This window comes from Saimiri boliviensis, chromosome 8, assembly GCF_048565385.1.
Source record: "Saimiri boliviensis isolate mSaiBol1 chromosome 8, mSaiBol1.pri, whole genome shotgun sequence".
In the NCBI taxonomy this organism is placed as follows: Eukaryota; Metazoa; Chordata; class Mammalia; order Primates; family Cebidae; genus Saimiri; species Saimiri boliviensis.
In genome coordinates this window covers 110,876,936-110,891,881 of record NC_133456.1, presented here as the reverse complement: position 1 = coordinate 110,891,881, position 14,946 = coordinate 110,876,936, and the positions used below count along the sequence as shown (strand labels likewise).

The 14,946-nt window shown below is 35.3% G+C and overlaps 1 protein-coding gene and 1 long non-coding RNA gene across 8 annotated transcripts in view; one reads left to right on the top strand and one right to left on the bottom strand.

The window, feature by feature from the left end:
- The window catches only part of LOC120367605 (uncharacterized), an 88,166-nt gene extending 81,149 nt beyond the window's left edge, over positions 1-7,017 (bottom strand). For 5 of the 7 annotated variants that reach the window (XR_012518971.1, XR_012518969.1, XR_012518974.1 and 2 more), the window contains exon 1: positions 6,933-7,017. This is a non-coding gene — a long non-coding RNA (uncharacterized LOC120367605). The remainder of the gene's footprint in view (positions 1-6,932) is intronic. The other 2 variants (XR_012518972.1, XR_012518973.1) reach the window with 1 other exon arrangement.
- Positions 7,018-7,285: 268 nt separating this feature from the next.
- CELF2 (CUGBP Elav-like family member 2) overlaps positions 7,286-14,946 on the top strand; it is an 854,288-nt gene continuing 846,627 nt past the window's right edge. Inside the window, exon 1 of the mRNA XM_074405053.1 lies at positions 7,286-7,364. The gene's annotated coding sequence lies outside the window, so the exon portion shown is untranslated. The remainder of the gene's footprint in view (positions 7,365-14,946) is intronic.

Below are 14,946 nucleotides of genomic sequence, written 5' to 3'. Positions count from 1 at the left end.
TTTTTTTTTTTTTTTTTTTTGAGTTTCGCTCTTGTTACCAAGGCTGGAGTACAATGGCGCGATCTCGGCTCACCGCAACCTCCGCCTCCTGGGTTCAGGCAATTCTCCTGCCTCAGCCTCCTGAGTAGCTGGGATTACAGGCACGCGCCACCATGCCCAGCTAATTTTTTGTATTTTTTAGTAGAGACGGGGTTTCACCGTGTTGACCAGGATGGTCTCGATCTCTTGACCTCGTGATCCACCCGCCTCGGCCTCCCAAAGTGCTGGGATTACAGGCTTGAGCCACCGCGCCCGACCCGAAACATTGTTTAACAAACCATTCCGGTACCTCTCTGAGAAAACTTACCAGAGAAATTCCTCTAATTTCTCATGTCAACAAGCTATTTCCTAAACAAGTGGTTTGTTTTCATCTGTGGATATTTTGATGCACACAGCTAATGGTGTTTTCTATTTCACATTGTTTGGGAAGCTTAAAACCAAAGCTTAGCTTACTTCTATCAAGGGTATTCGCCATTCGAGTATCATGTCGTATATTAATTTAATTCCTGCTTGTCTTCTACATTTACATTCCTATTTTTCCCTCTTCCCCCAAAATTATATTGTCAAATCAAGCAAGGTAAAATATTTTCAGGGTAATATGTTATTGAAATAATCTCACCACTTCAATCTATTTTAAATACGGCTAGAAGGTTTGTCTTTTAACAATATATAAAATGATGTCGTACTTCTGCTTAGAATACCTTAGTGGCCTCCCATTGCTTCTAGGGTGAAACAAAAACTCCTTAGGAAGCTGCACGTGACTCTTGATGACACTTTTTGAGTGCAGAGTTGAAAAGTTCATTTAAGTACATCAAGTCTGCATTTTAAGTAAACCACTTGGAAAATGAAACAAATTTTTCATGATCATATACTGGCTTACCTTTTCATCAAAATTCCAGACAAGCTTTTCGTAACAACAAGCTTGCAAAAAGCTAATTTTGTTTCTGTTTCGTTTTTGTTTTTCCTACAGTGGTGTATATTGAACTCTAGCAAAAAATGGTAATATTAGAAAGTTTATGTAATGTTGTAGAAAATGGAAGGAGAACAAGAGAGTGTCTAACAATATATTCTGTCAACTGTTCAACTTTTGTTCTAAATAAACTATGTAACAAATGGGTATGTAAGCCCCTAACTGAATAATAAAATTAACTCAGTGTCCAGGAAAGCTGTACCTGCAATTCCCATGTTTGAAGTGGTTTTAAGTTAAATGAAAGTGATAAATTGTTTCAGGAAAAGATTTGAAGATTATTTTCAGAATTCACATATAATTTCTCCCCACATATCATCTCCTCTTGATTTTCTTTCTAGATCTAAAAGACAGAAATTCAATAAATTCTGGTAAGTACAGAAAATCATGGTTTAAGACCAAAAAACTGCCCTTAAAGGACTTTCTCACCAGTGGCTTAAAAAGAAATTCGGAGTTTTGGAATGAAATGCTACTTCTTTGCTAAAATGCCAAAATAGCAAGTCATTTAATTCTGACTTACTAACAATATCAGAAAACAGAAGCTATGTCAATGAGCATTTTGCAGAGCATCTGTGGGCTAGCAGGGCGACACTTCCTTATAAATCATAAAGATTCAAATTTGAGAAAACTCCAAAGCAACTACTGAAAGTAAAGTCCTGAAACAAGGATATAGTATCGCCAGTTCAGACCAGTGTTGACAATTACATAGGTCACCATTCAAAGTGATAGCATACATGTACATGTGTCTGATTCCTGGAAACTTTAAGGTATGTTATAGTGTCATTTATATTCCTTTATGTAGTGATCCAGTGAGCATTTCCTCAGCCTGTTTTTTAGGTATGCCATTAAATCTCCTTTAAAATTATATGCATAGCTAGTCCCTGCCAAGTTGAATGCCATAAATTAGTAAGAGATAGTTATGTATTATGCCGCAGTATGTTTGTTGCCTTATCTATAATACCATGGTTTTCTCTATACAAAATAGAATGGTTTCTAATAAGAAATCTGAAATGCAATTGTGTACATTCCAAATAGATTGTCATTTCTTTCAAGATAGGAACCTAGAAATCTGTTTTGAATCCCTTACTACCTATGTAAAACCTAAATTAAACTACATTGCCAGATAGGACCACAGTAAGAGTGTTAATAAGTCCTTATTACATTTAATTGTGTGGTCGTTAATGCCATGACATTTTGCCTTTCACAATTCACGTTTTCACCAGTGCTATCTGGCAACTGCCCCTACCACTACAATAAACATCACTTTACTATTAGCTTTCTACTAGTTAATTCCTATTGATATTTTCCATGCGATTCCAGGCCCGATTATAAATATCTGAAATCTTTGTGGCATTTGATGCCCTGGTCTAGTCCAAATCATTTCTGCTTGAATTCTTTTATCTCACTGTGTTCCACATTCCGTCTTACCTCTCAAGCCACTTAATCTCTCACTTGAGCTTCCTCTTTGCTATTCTTGGGATTCTGCTCTTTGTATTTCTTGATGCTCTCTTGAAGACCTCATTGTTCTGTGGTTTCTGTTGTACGCTCATGACTCTCATCGTCATCGCTTCTCTACTGATAACTTCTCTGAGAGCTGGACCAAGATGGTCCCATCCCCTCCACTTTGTCCAACAGGGTTCTCAGATGGACTTGTTAAAAACTGACCTCATCACTCACTCCTCCCAATTAGTAACCCCCTTCCCATCTCCCACAGAGTGTGTGCTGCTCTCCACTCCATTGCCCAAGGGAGAAGTCACCCCCTTCTCTGAGCACTGAATGTGTTCTGATGATACTGTCCCATCAGCCCTGTGCCGCCTTTTTCTCATGTTTGTACTGCAATTCCTTGGGCTTTCATCTTTGCTTAAACTTTCTCAAAGTCAAATCTCTTAACTGACTCAGAAAGAAACTTCGCTTATTTCCAATATGTGCTTCCAAATTCTCACAGCCACTTTTGCCAGGTAATGGGCTGTCTGTAAAATGCTCTAGTTTTTGTATTATTATCATTATACTTTAAGTTCTGGGGTACATGTGCAGAATGTGCAGGTTTGTTACGTAGGTCTATATGTGCCATGGTGGTTGGCTGCACCCATCAACCTGTCATCTACATTAGGTATTTCTCTGCTATCTCTCCCCTAGACTCCCACCCGCTGACAGGCCCTGGTGTGTGATGTTCCCCTCCCCGTGTCAATGTGTTCTCATAGTTAAATGCTCTAGTTTTTATGTGTATCTCTAACTCAGGGTTTTCTGTTAATATTTTCTGTGGCATGTCATGTTCTCAGCTTACAGTTTGTATGTTTTCTATGCCTTTTAGTGGAGCAGGGTGCACTTTCGGTTTAGAAATAGAAATTAATAAAATGCCCTGAAATTTCAGGTATCACACATACCCAGCACCAATGGCACAGGGACATTATATTTCTCTGTGTGGCCCACTCGCACATGAGCTACCTTGTATTTCAGAATTGAATTCAATCTAAAAGCAAAGTTTATCTGTGGTACGTGTTCCTGTTCATGCAGGAAGATGAAAATGGCCAACTGAGGTATAAGGCATTCTCACGGTCTTGCTTTTATCCTAGGCAAGTATCAGTGTCTGTTTTCATCTCTTTGTGATCTACCCGGATGAAGTCACCTGCAGTTCCATACTTACGTGATCACAAAGAAATCATTGTGAAAATCTCTTTAAAATCAAGAATTCTGTGTATGTTTTAAAAATCAAATTAAACTTTCTTTCGTAAACTTCAGTTGATTCAATGATAAGGACATGGTTCCAAACAAGAGTAGCAGACCATTATTAGGCAGCCCTGAGAAAATATTTTCTGATTATTCACATATAAAGGGGTTAACTATGATGGCTAGGTGATACAACATGAGTGAACATTTTTTTCAAATTCTATTGAAATTGCAAACTACTATACATTAGTTATTGTAATCAATAGGACATCAGGGCCACAACATGATTTGTTAGACAGTATTATATTGCCCAAAAGACAAAACGGTAGAATAACACTGAAGAAAATTGACTCAGAATGAGGAATACATTCATCAAAAAGTAAAAGTTTTAATATACGTAAGAAGTTTGAAAATGATATTTAATTGTCAGTTATAATTGGAAAGATTAAAATGTATTAATTTGATACAGCTTTTAAAAAATGAATTAGCATTTCCCACATTGATATTAATTTTCTCTGAGCATGAAAATTTAAATAGTACATGCCAGTATACTTATTCCAAGTTCTTTAAAATATATCTCGGGAAACTTGCAGTGTATTGCTTTAAAACACATTTCCATGATATGAAAGCCGCTGAAATGTATATCACTACACAGAATTCCCTAACATCTTAGTAGGATATTTATTTTTGAAGTGGATTATTTTTTTCCAGAATGGCTGTGAGATATGCAATATATTACTTAATCTCTCTAGCACCAAGTAAAATTCTCTGAAATAGCAGGTTAAATATCTAGTGGAATCATGTGTGAGGTTAAATATCTCGTGGAATCATGTGTGAGACACGTTTGCTAAAACCTAGTTGACATTAGCTAAACAAAAATGTTCCTTCTCTGAAGTTTAATGTCAGGATTGTTTAATTTTAATCAAAATTAATATTCTCCTATAATCCCAGCACTTTGGGAAGCTGAGACGGGAAGCTATCTTGAAATTAGTAGTTTGAGACCTGCCTGGGCAACACAGTGAGGCCCCCATCTCAACCAAAAAATGAAAGAAAGAATTAGCAAGCATGGCGGTGTGCATGTGTAGTCCCAGCTACTCAGGAGGCTGAGGTGGAAGGATGGCTTGAGCCCAGGATTTTGAGGCTGTAGTGAGTGATTATTATGTCACTGCACTCCAGCCTGGGCAACAAAGAGAGATCCTGTCTCTTAAAAAATTAATATTTTTCTAACTGAACTCAATAAACATTGATCAACATAAAAGTATTATTTCTTCATTTAAAATAGACATTCAGAATATCAACCAATATGTGCCACTCTGTGTGTATTTTTATATTCCCTAACATAGTCTAAGTATGTTATGTTCACAATTATACCATAGTAACTAATATTGGCAATTTAGTCATAAATATTTGTAATAACATTTTTAAGTTATTTTCAGCTCTGTCTTTATTTTATTTTTTTGTCTAGAACTAGTCTTAAAAAGGAAAGGGTTGAAAGAATGTCCCTTGAAATTATAGAATGCTTCAGGAAAATAAAATCTCTCTTCAATTAAATCTTCTAAAAGAATCTATGCATAGCACTTTCCAAGCCAAGGCGTGGGTTGTTTTATTGCATCTTATGCTGTGACAAAGTCCTCTATAATTAGCACGTTGGTGTAATTTAACACTGTTTCATTAAAGCCGATTGCCTAACTATTTGGGAAGTTAGCATGGCTTCTTGAGTACTTAACCTGTCCTTTTTTTTTCTGTGCTACAGCTGTTAGTAGGAAGTGAACAAAGTCATTCATTGCTGACAGTAGTAGAGAAATAATCTTGGTAAAGGTTATAATTCAAGACAAAGATGGAGTTTTACTCTGTGCATCCTCAGACCTTTCCTTCTTTAGTTGGTTTGGCTTTCTGATGAGACCTCAAATGACAGAACAAATATTTGACAGTCAGCTAAATTTTACCAATTTAAAAAGCAAACTCATATTTTTTTTAACTTACATTGTTAATCATTTATCTTTTGAAATCTGATTTTTTTTACTGAAATGCATTAAAGCAGTGGGTCCTTGATTTTAGAGATTCCACAAGTTGTGCAATAGTGGAATCCATTTCACTAATCCAGAAATAGTGAAATCCATTTAAATGGCTTGAGGTAGGGATAAGAGGAAAATAATAGTTTATTTTTTAAAAAGTAGATTAAACACAGTAACATTATCAAGAGTAACCCTCTTCCGTGTCTTTGGCCACCAGTGAAGAACTGGGTAAGATTATATCTTTTAGTCCTTAGCAACCCACCCCCAGCTATGTGACGTCAGCATGGTGCTCTTAAGTTAGGGTAGTAGGATGATCAGAGAAAAACTCAGACTTGAATAGGTGCAACAATGCCATAAACTGTTATAAATGCAATGCTTCAGATCAAGAGGCAACTTTATAGATGTTCCCTACTACATGCAGGCTTCTGATAGCTTAATTACCGAAGTAGTTGCTAACACCCTTGTCTGAAAAGAACATTTAGAAAAGAACAACAACAACAAAAACCTTGTTGAAAATTCTGCATAAGCAATTTACATTCTGACAGATGAAGGATAGGTTTTATTATCTTTCATAATTCCACTGCTACACACTTGCAATATGCTGCACATTAAGTAACAGGTTTTTGTTGCTAAAATTAAAGCGGTTTTCTATAGGACACACCTTAGGTAAAATTGGCAATGGAGATCAAGTTTATTTCCATGATTTTTAGTTATTTGCATGGTACGTAAATATGAAAATAAAATTCTTGCATTTAGTTGTGGAGACTTTTTCATTTTAATATTTCATCCTCCCTAGAAATTTCTGGGGTTGATGGGACCTTCATCTTAGGCCCTCTGTCCCTTGAATTATTCTTAGCATTATGCACCTCCCTATACCCCTCCCACCATCCCCAAAAAAAGAAGAGTCAGAGGAGAAATAGAAACCCTGGAAATCCTGGTATTTCCATCTCTATATTCCTAGAAATTTCAATGTTTAGAAATTAAAGGAAAAGACAGGAGAGAATGCGTTTTGGAGCAGGAGACAGGAACAGTAAGAAATGCACAAGATGTCACTAAACAGTCATCATCATAAAAATAGTATTAATTATTAGTATTCTTATAGGTGTTTAGAAAAAGAAAAAAAATGAAAAAAAAAAAACAAACACGTCAAACAGTAATCAAACCCCAACATCATGTTCTATGGTGTGTCAATTAAAATGGACTGAAATTACATGCAAATACCTCAAATAAGAAATGGAGAATACCTTTCCACTGATGATTTTTAGTTGTCAGGACAAGTGAGACCCAAACAGCAGACAGAATGGTCCCAGCATGCTTGTTGCCTTTTTTTGTTTGCACGGTGGCTGTCAATTCCAGCCTTGCAGGTAGTGGAACCCAGCCGGAAGAAGGGGCGGGACCCAGCATTGCAGCCTGAACTGAGAGCAAATTTAAATTACTGAGCCTTTTTTTTTCCTTTTTTATTTTTCTACTCTGCGACAAACTGAAAAGATTCCAGCACGCTAATTTAAACACCCTGCTTCTTCTTCTTTGCCTTTTTTTTCTTTTTTTTCTTTTTCTTTTTTTTTTTTTTTTTTTTTTCTTTTTTTTTTTTTTTTGTCTCCCTGCTTCTAGGATAATTAAAAGAGAAACCTGTAAAGGCAACATTCCTGTGAGCGAGTTGGTGCTGCAACGTGCTGGTAAGAAAACGAGTTTAATTTTTTTCATCTTTTTTTTTTTTTTTTTTTTTTTTTTTTTGCTTTTTCTTTTTTTAAAGAGCTGAAGGCTTTGTCTGTCTAATGCAGTCATAAGCGTGGCTTCCCTGCTGCGAGGGGTTAGCATGTAATGAAAAGGTGTAATAGCCTGATGTACGACCTCTGCGTCATACTTATAATGGTTAATAACAGCATTCCTGTCTACCCCGACGTTGCTTCTCTCTGCAAATTGACTATTTGCCCAGTTGCAAGCGAGCTAAGATTGTCACACTATGACAATGAGTTGTTGATTGTTTGGCATTTCGGTGTCCTGTCAAAGAGAATTCTTGACTTTCTCCAAGTTATGTTACAGGTTTTAATATGTACCTTGCAGACCATAATGGGTTTGCTGTTTACTCATCAAACAGGAAGTGCAATGATGAAACTTTTTTTTAAGGAACGCTAATTATCCTAGACTTCCTTAGTTCAGATAATGAAACAGACTAAATTGAGTGCTCAGTAAAGTTATTTTAATCCCTTTCATCTGTAACTAGTCAGGAGTTCATTAGACAGCCAGTTAAGAAGAACCTACATCGTTTGTGGACCTTGTACTTGAAATGCCAACTTTATTCTTCAATAGGACAAATTTTAATTCAATCCAATTAAATTCAACAAGTATTTCTGTGTATACTCTGCCTGGAATTGCTGCAGAGAATGTGCTTGCTTGTGAATCTGTGGGAGAGCAACAACTGAAATTAGATATTGCAAATTTTTAGCAACCAGTTTTTCTTACTACCTTTAGAACTGGCCAGATCACTTAAGACATTTCAGAATGTGTGACCGTTGGCTGTAAGATAAAGTTCTCAAGGTTACATATCCTACAGTCAATGAACTTCTGTTCCTTCTATGCGTGTAACTTGCACATGTGAAAAATGCAACTCTGGCCAGTATGTTTTACATCACATTTTAATATTATAAAATATATAGATATCTCTTTTTTTGTATACCAAACATGTCATTTCAAAATACATCCATGTGTCAAACTTTGAACTTATCCATATTTTAGCCTCAGAAGCAGGAAGACACATGGAGAGGTTTAGGCTTGTCAGTTAGTCTGCTTGGATTTGGGTGAAAGAAACAGGAACTACAATTTCTCTTTTTTGTTTGTTTTGTTTCCTTTAAAAGCACATGTGAAACAGCAAGGAATTTATTTTGCCGTCCCTCCATTGTTCTGTGTAATTTGCTGTAATTTTTATTTTTATTTTTTTGTACTTTAATTTTGAATCGATTACTATAAATGTAATTGAGAGGTTGTCAAAGACAGAATGTAGTTACCAAATGTCCATTTTTCTAAAAAAACAAAATCCTCCTATGGATGTTTGAAGGTTGTATGCCATTTGTGTCTTATAGAGAATATGGCATTCCATACGCTGGTAACATTTGGTCTCTGGTCTCTGTAGCTATTCTATCTAATTGTGTCACTCTACATTTAACAGCTCTGAACTATGCCGCCCCTGGGTCCTCACCGGTGCCCCCAGAGCGCTTGAAATGTCTAAAAAGACCTTAGAACATTACAAAGTGTCAATTGTTAGAATAATTTCTGCCTCTTTACAACAAGAGAAAATGCTGTGGATTGAATAGTTCATTTTTAAAGTCTGTTCTTATCCACCAGTAACTGTCTATTAGCAACATTTCAGTTATAATTGGAATAAATTGTTGCCCAGTAACAAGCAACTAACTCCTTAGTGACTTTCCATGGAATCAGTGACTAGAAATAGCTACAAAGAGCTAAATGCAAGTCAAACCACAGCACTTGTATTTTTTAGTATGGAAAAAAAAAAAAAAAGATTCATTTCTTTATAATTTTACCATTCTACTTAAATTCTCAAATTTTCAAATTGAGGCGCCTCTTCTTTGTAATTTTCTAATTGACCAAAATACCATATGTGAAAAATAAAGGCTAATAGATCTTTGAAAATTTTTCTTTCTGGTTTAAAATAAGAATAAGAAAGGATAAGCACAATCTCTCAGACTATGAGTGTTAACAAGATTCTGAGCTAGCAACACCATTAAATGTGAAGAACTGCCATCATCTTTTGCAGAACGCAATGTAAAATTATGGGTTTCATTGTAGGACTCTGTCATTTGAACTAGTAATCAGTCCATAATACTATAGATTGCTGCAGTTAAAATGATGCTTTCCTCCGTTAATAAAATATTGAATAACACTGAAATTATGTTAGTTAGATTTTACCCTATCTATTTTTTCAATAAAGAATCAGGAATAGCCCCAAATCCTTTTAACTAAGCATACATAATATCAGAATGTCTTTTTATCTTCCTTTACTGAAGTTCTATGACATCACAATCTCAAGAGAAAAATTCCTTAACAATAATTCTGCATTTGCCATAGCTCTTGTGGCATTTGGGAAGAGTTTTCACCTATTACTTGGACAGGTGTTGAAATAGAAAATACCTTATGAAGAGAATACACATTGTTATTTTACACACAGACATATGGAAAAAATATATGTGATGCCAGAATAAACATTAAAGGCAACAGGAAAATATACAGATTGCTCCCTGAAAATATGACATTGACATTTGCTCAATTTGTCATAAATGTTTACTGAGTGTCAACTATGTGACAGGAAGTATGTCAGAATCCGTAGGAAACAAGAAAAACGGAAAAAGTCATGTCTTGGTCATCAAGGGAAATACAATGTAGTAGAAATGCATTAGGTAGACTAGAAAATGTAATTTGGTTAATTAGTCTATGGACGACCTTAGCATTGTGTCAGGCTATTGGGATCAAGAAAAGGTGTAACTTTATTTCTGAGTACCTGAGCTGGCATAATGTTTGCTTCCTACTCATTTGCTTCAGCTCTTTACCTGTATCCACACGTTTTCTATTTCCTGTGTTTTTTAGAAAAAAATCTTATTGATACAAATAGTCATAATACCTGTAATTTCTGTGTGTTTTTTCTGTAAAAGAAAATGGGCAGGAAGTGCTGAATTGGGGTATCTGGAGGTATCAAGTCTCATTTCTCATCACCCACTGGCTTTGTCACTCGTAATCTTCTTAGGCTGCTGTCCTCCTCATCTTTACAAAGAGGAAATGACCCATCCAACACTATAATTTTTTTATTCCATCCTAGTGAAAGACAGATAACTTTTAAGGAAAAGAGATGATTGTGGCGGACTTGTCCACCAGTGGCTTAAACAAAATACAAAACAATTACGAACTAACAAGCTCTAAGTGTTAACGTCCGCGTTTTTGTTGAATCGACATGTGGTTATACCTGCCCCTTGATTATATACCTTCTCTTCTCCTCATTACCGTGTTAATGCCCCCAAGACTGTAGAGGAAAATTGCAACAGAATAGTAAGTGTATGTCAGGGATGCTATTCTAGCATCTGTTAGAATGTTTCTTACCTGTGATCCAAGAAAAACAGAGAGAAAACCTGTCTCCTTAAACAACACTGCATAATCTGATATTTCTGTGTACCTTTTAAAGTAGCACTTGAGCAATCTGATAAGCTTTCACTGATTTATATAACTGTGAAGCCACAACAATCAAGCTGTAGAGAATTTACATTCATTCAAAAGTTTCTTGTGTCACTGTGATTCTTACCTCCATACCTGGCCTTCAGACAGGCCTTCAGATTTTCGTTCTGTCACTATAGATTAATTTACATTTTATAAAATGTCATATAAATGAAATTATGCAGTATGTATTCTTTTGTGTCTGGCTTTTTCATTTCACATACTGCCTTTCAGAGTCCTGCATCGGTAAATTTTTGATTGCTGAGTAGTATTTCATTATATAAATAAGCGGTAGTTTGTTGATCTGTTCACCTGTGGATGAACAATTGGGTACTTTCCACTTGGGAACCATTATAAGTAAAGCTGTGTGAACATTAATGTGCAAGCTTTAATGTAGGCATGGGTGTTTCTCTCAGTTAAACAGCTAGAAAAGAAAATGCGGGATCATAGGGTAGAGGTATGTTGAAATGTGTAATAAAAAACCCAACAGTTTTCCAAAGTGGCTGTAACATTTTACGCTTTCTCCAGCAATGTTGGAGAATTCCGGTTGCTGGATATCTTGACCAGCGTTTTGCATATTGCCAGTCTCTTCAATGTTAGCCATTTTATTGGGCATGTAGTATTAACTCACTGTGGTTTTAATTAAACCTTCCCTGAAATTGAATGATGTAGGGCATACTTTAATGTACACATTGGTTATGGTGAAGAATCTGTTCTAATAGTTTGTCCAATTTTTATTGGACTCCATGTGTCATCTTAATATTGAGTTGTAGGAGTTATTTTTTCTTCTGGATAGATATCTCTTTGCAGATAGGTGTATGGAAAACATTTCCTCCCAGTATGCAACTCTATTATTTTTAATGGTGTCTTTTTGAAGCACATTTTTTCATTTGAATTAATCCAAATTACCAATATATCACATACCAGCATAAAAATTGATTTTATGGTTCATACTTTTTTGTGTGTGGAAAAAGTAGAAATGCTTAGATTTTTCTCCTAAGTGCTTCTCTATAAATTTTATAATTTCCGTTTTCACATATCGTGCTGTGGTGCATTTTGAGCTAATTTTTATGTTTAGTATCAAATAAAAACCAAGATTCCATTTTTTTTTGGTCATATGAAGAGCAGTTGCTCTAGCACCATTACTAAAAAGACTATTCTTTACCCCATTTAATTACCTTAGTTTGTCAAAAATCACTTGACAGTAGGTTTGTTGGTCATTTTCTGGGATCTGTTCTGTACCACTGATTCTGTACCATTGATTTATATATTTATACATTTATTCTTTTACCAATTCCACATTGTACTGATTAGCTATATAGTAAGTCTTGGAAAAAGATACTCCAACTTTCTTTATTTTAAAAATTGCTTTGGTTTCTTTAAGTTGTTCTCATTTTTATATAATTTTTAGAATTTTCTTGTAAATATTCACCCCAGTAAAAATCCTGGTGAAATTTTTACTAGAATTGCATTGAATATAAATTCAGTTTGTAAAATTGATATTTTAATTCTATTGAATCTTCCATCCATAAACAATTATTTAGTTGTTCTCCATTTATATAGTTGTTTTTTAATTTCTTTCAACAATGGATTGTAGTATTTGGTACTCAGGCATTTCACCATTGTTGTTAAATTTATCCCTAAATATTCAACGGGACTTCAAGAAAGGTCATGGAAAATGAAATTAAAAGTTAAAAATAAAAAATGTGAACTTTATTTCTCAACATAAGCCCCAATAAGGTCAAGAGATTTTTTTTTTCTTTTTTCTTTTTTTAAGATGGAGTTTTGCTCTTGTTACCCAGGCTGGAGTGCAATGGCGCGATCTCGGCTCACCTCAACCTCCGCCTCCTGGGTTCAGGCAATTCTCCTGCCTCAGCCTCCTGAGTAGCTGGGATTACAGGCACGCACCACCATGCCCAGCCAACTTTTTGTATTTTTTAGTAGAGACGGGGTTTCACCATGTTGACCAGGATGGTCTCGATCTCTTGACCTCGTGATCCACCCGCCTCAGCCTCCCAAAGTGCTGGGATTACAGGCTTGAGCCACCGCGCCCGGCCCCAGAGATTTTTATAAGCAATGATAACAGCCACTTAGTTTATCCCTAAAGAACTGAGTCCTGAGAATTTAACCTATGTCAATTCAACATTTTTATACTATTAACTGAAGAAAAAAAAAAAAGGGTGTTCTTTAGATAATTTTTAGAATTAGAAAACAAACAAAAGTCAGAAAGAGACAAATCAGGAATGCAAGGCAAATGCCTAATGATTTTTCATTGAAACGTTGCAAAATTGCCCTTTTTTGAGAGGAATGAGCAGCTTTGTTGTGATGAAGGGCTCTATGATCAAGCTTTGGATTTCTCAAAACACTCTTATACAATAAACAGATACTCTCTTTTTTTGACCCTCCACAAAATCAAGCAAAATGCCTTGAGCATCCCCCCAAAAAACTGTTGCCATGAACTTTGAGTGATGTGCTTTTGCTTTGAGTGGCCCACTTTCACCTCTTGGTAGTCATTAGTTTGGTTGTACGTTTTTCTTAGGATCATACTGGTAAAGCCATGTTCCTTCTCCTGTTACAATTCCTCAAAGCAATGCTTCAGAATCTTCATCCTACTTGTTTAAAAATTCTCTTGAAAGCTCTTCTCTTGGCTGCTGTTGATCTGGACAGAATGCTTTTGGCACCCATGGGGTGGAAAGTTTGCTCAACTGTAATTTTTTAGTCAGAATTGTGTAAGGTAAACCAATCAAGATGTCTGTTGTATTGGTTATTGATCCTGCTGTTAATTGTTGGGCATCTTCAACTAGAGCATGAACAAGAAAATTTTTTTCCTTGCAAATCGACGTGGACCATCTGCTGCTGTGGGTTCCATCCTCAACATTGTTCTCATCCCTTCTTTAAACAAGTTGTTCATTTGTAAATTGTGAATGTATTTGGGTAACTGTCCCCATACACTTTACATAACACATCAGTGATTACACCATTCTTTCACCTAAGCTTCATCCTAAATATGACATTTGTTCTTGGTTCAGTTTTCACCAATTCATGTTATTCTCGTACAAGCTCTTTTCAAACTGGTATTGTGTCCTTCATAGTGCCTCAAACTAGATCCCATTCAGACATTTTATAGAAAGTATGAATTTATTACAGTGCAAAAAAATGGAAATCCATGCACAATTTTTTTATAATATGCATTTTTCATGAACACTTTGAAGACCCCTTGCATAATGTTTCAGCATCTTATTTAAGTGAAAATTTTTTTCCCAAGTGCTTGTGGCTACAGTATACAAATACTATTGATGTTTATTTACTGACCTCTTATACTGCTATCTTAACAAATTTTCTTATCATGAATATTTTTAAATTCATATTAGGATTTTCTAAGTACACCATCAACTTTTTGATCAAAACATTTCATTCTTTCCAACTGTATGTCTTTTATCCTTTTTCTTAACTGTTTGAAATATCTAGGACTTCGAGTGAAATGTTAAGTAGAAATAATGAAAGGGAACATCCTTGACATGTTCCTAGTCTTAAGGGAAGCACATTTAGTCTCTCACTTAGAGAATGAGGTATTTTTATGCAGAGTCTTTACCACATGAAGGAGGTGAATTCCCCTTCTATGCCTAGTTTGCTGAGAGTTTTGTAGTGAAAGAGCATTGTCCTTCTATATACTGAGGATTTGATTTGCTAATATTTTTATTAAAATTGGATGTCTTTTTTCATGAGGGATACTGGTTGTTACCTTGCCTTCTTGTAATGACTTTTCTGTGATATTAGAGTAATGCTAATGTCATAAAACGAGTTGAGAAGTATTCTTTCCTCCTTTGTTTTATGCAGTATTTTGTGTAGAATTAGTTTTTTTTTCCTTCTTCTTTAAATGTTTGATGGGATTTACTGGTAAGTTCTCTATACCTGGCCTTTTTATTGTGGGGAGAGTTTTAATTAAAAATTCAATTTTATTACTTAAATTTAATACTTAAATTTTTCATTTTTTCCTATGCTGGTTTTGGTCATTTATGTTATTCAAAGAACTTGTATAAT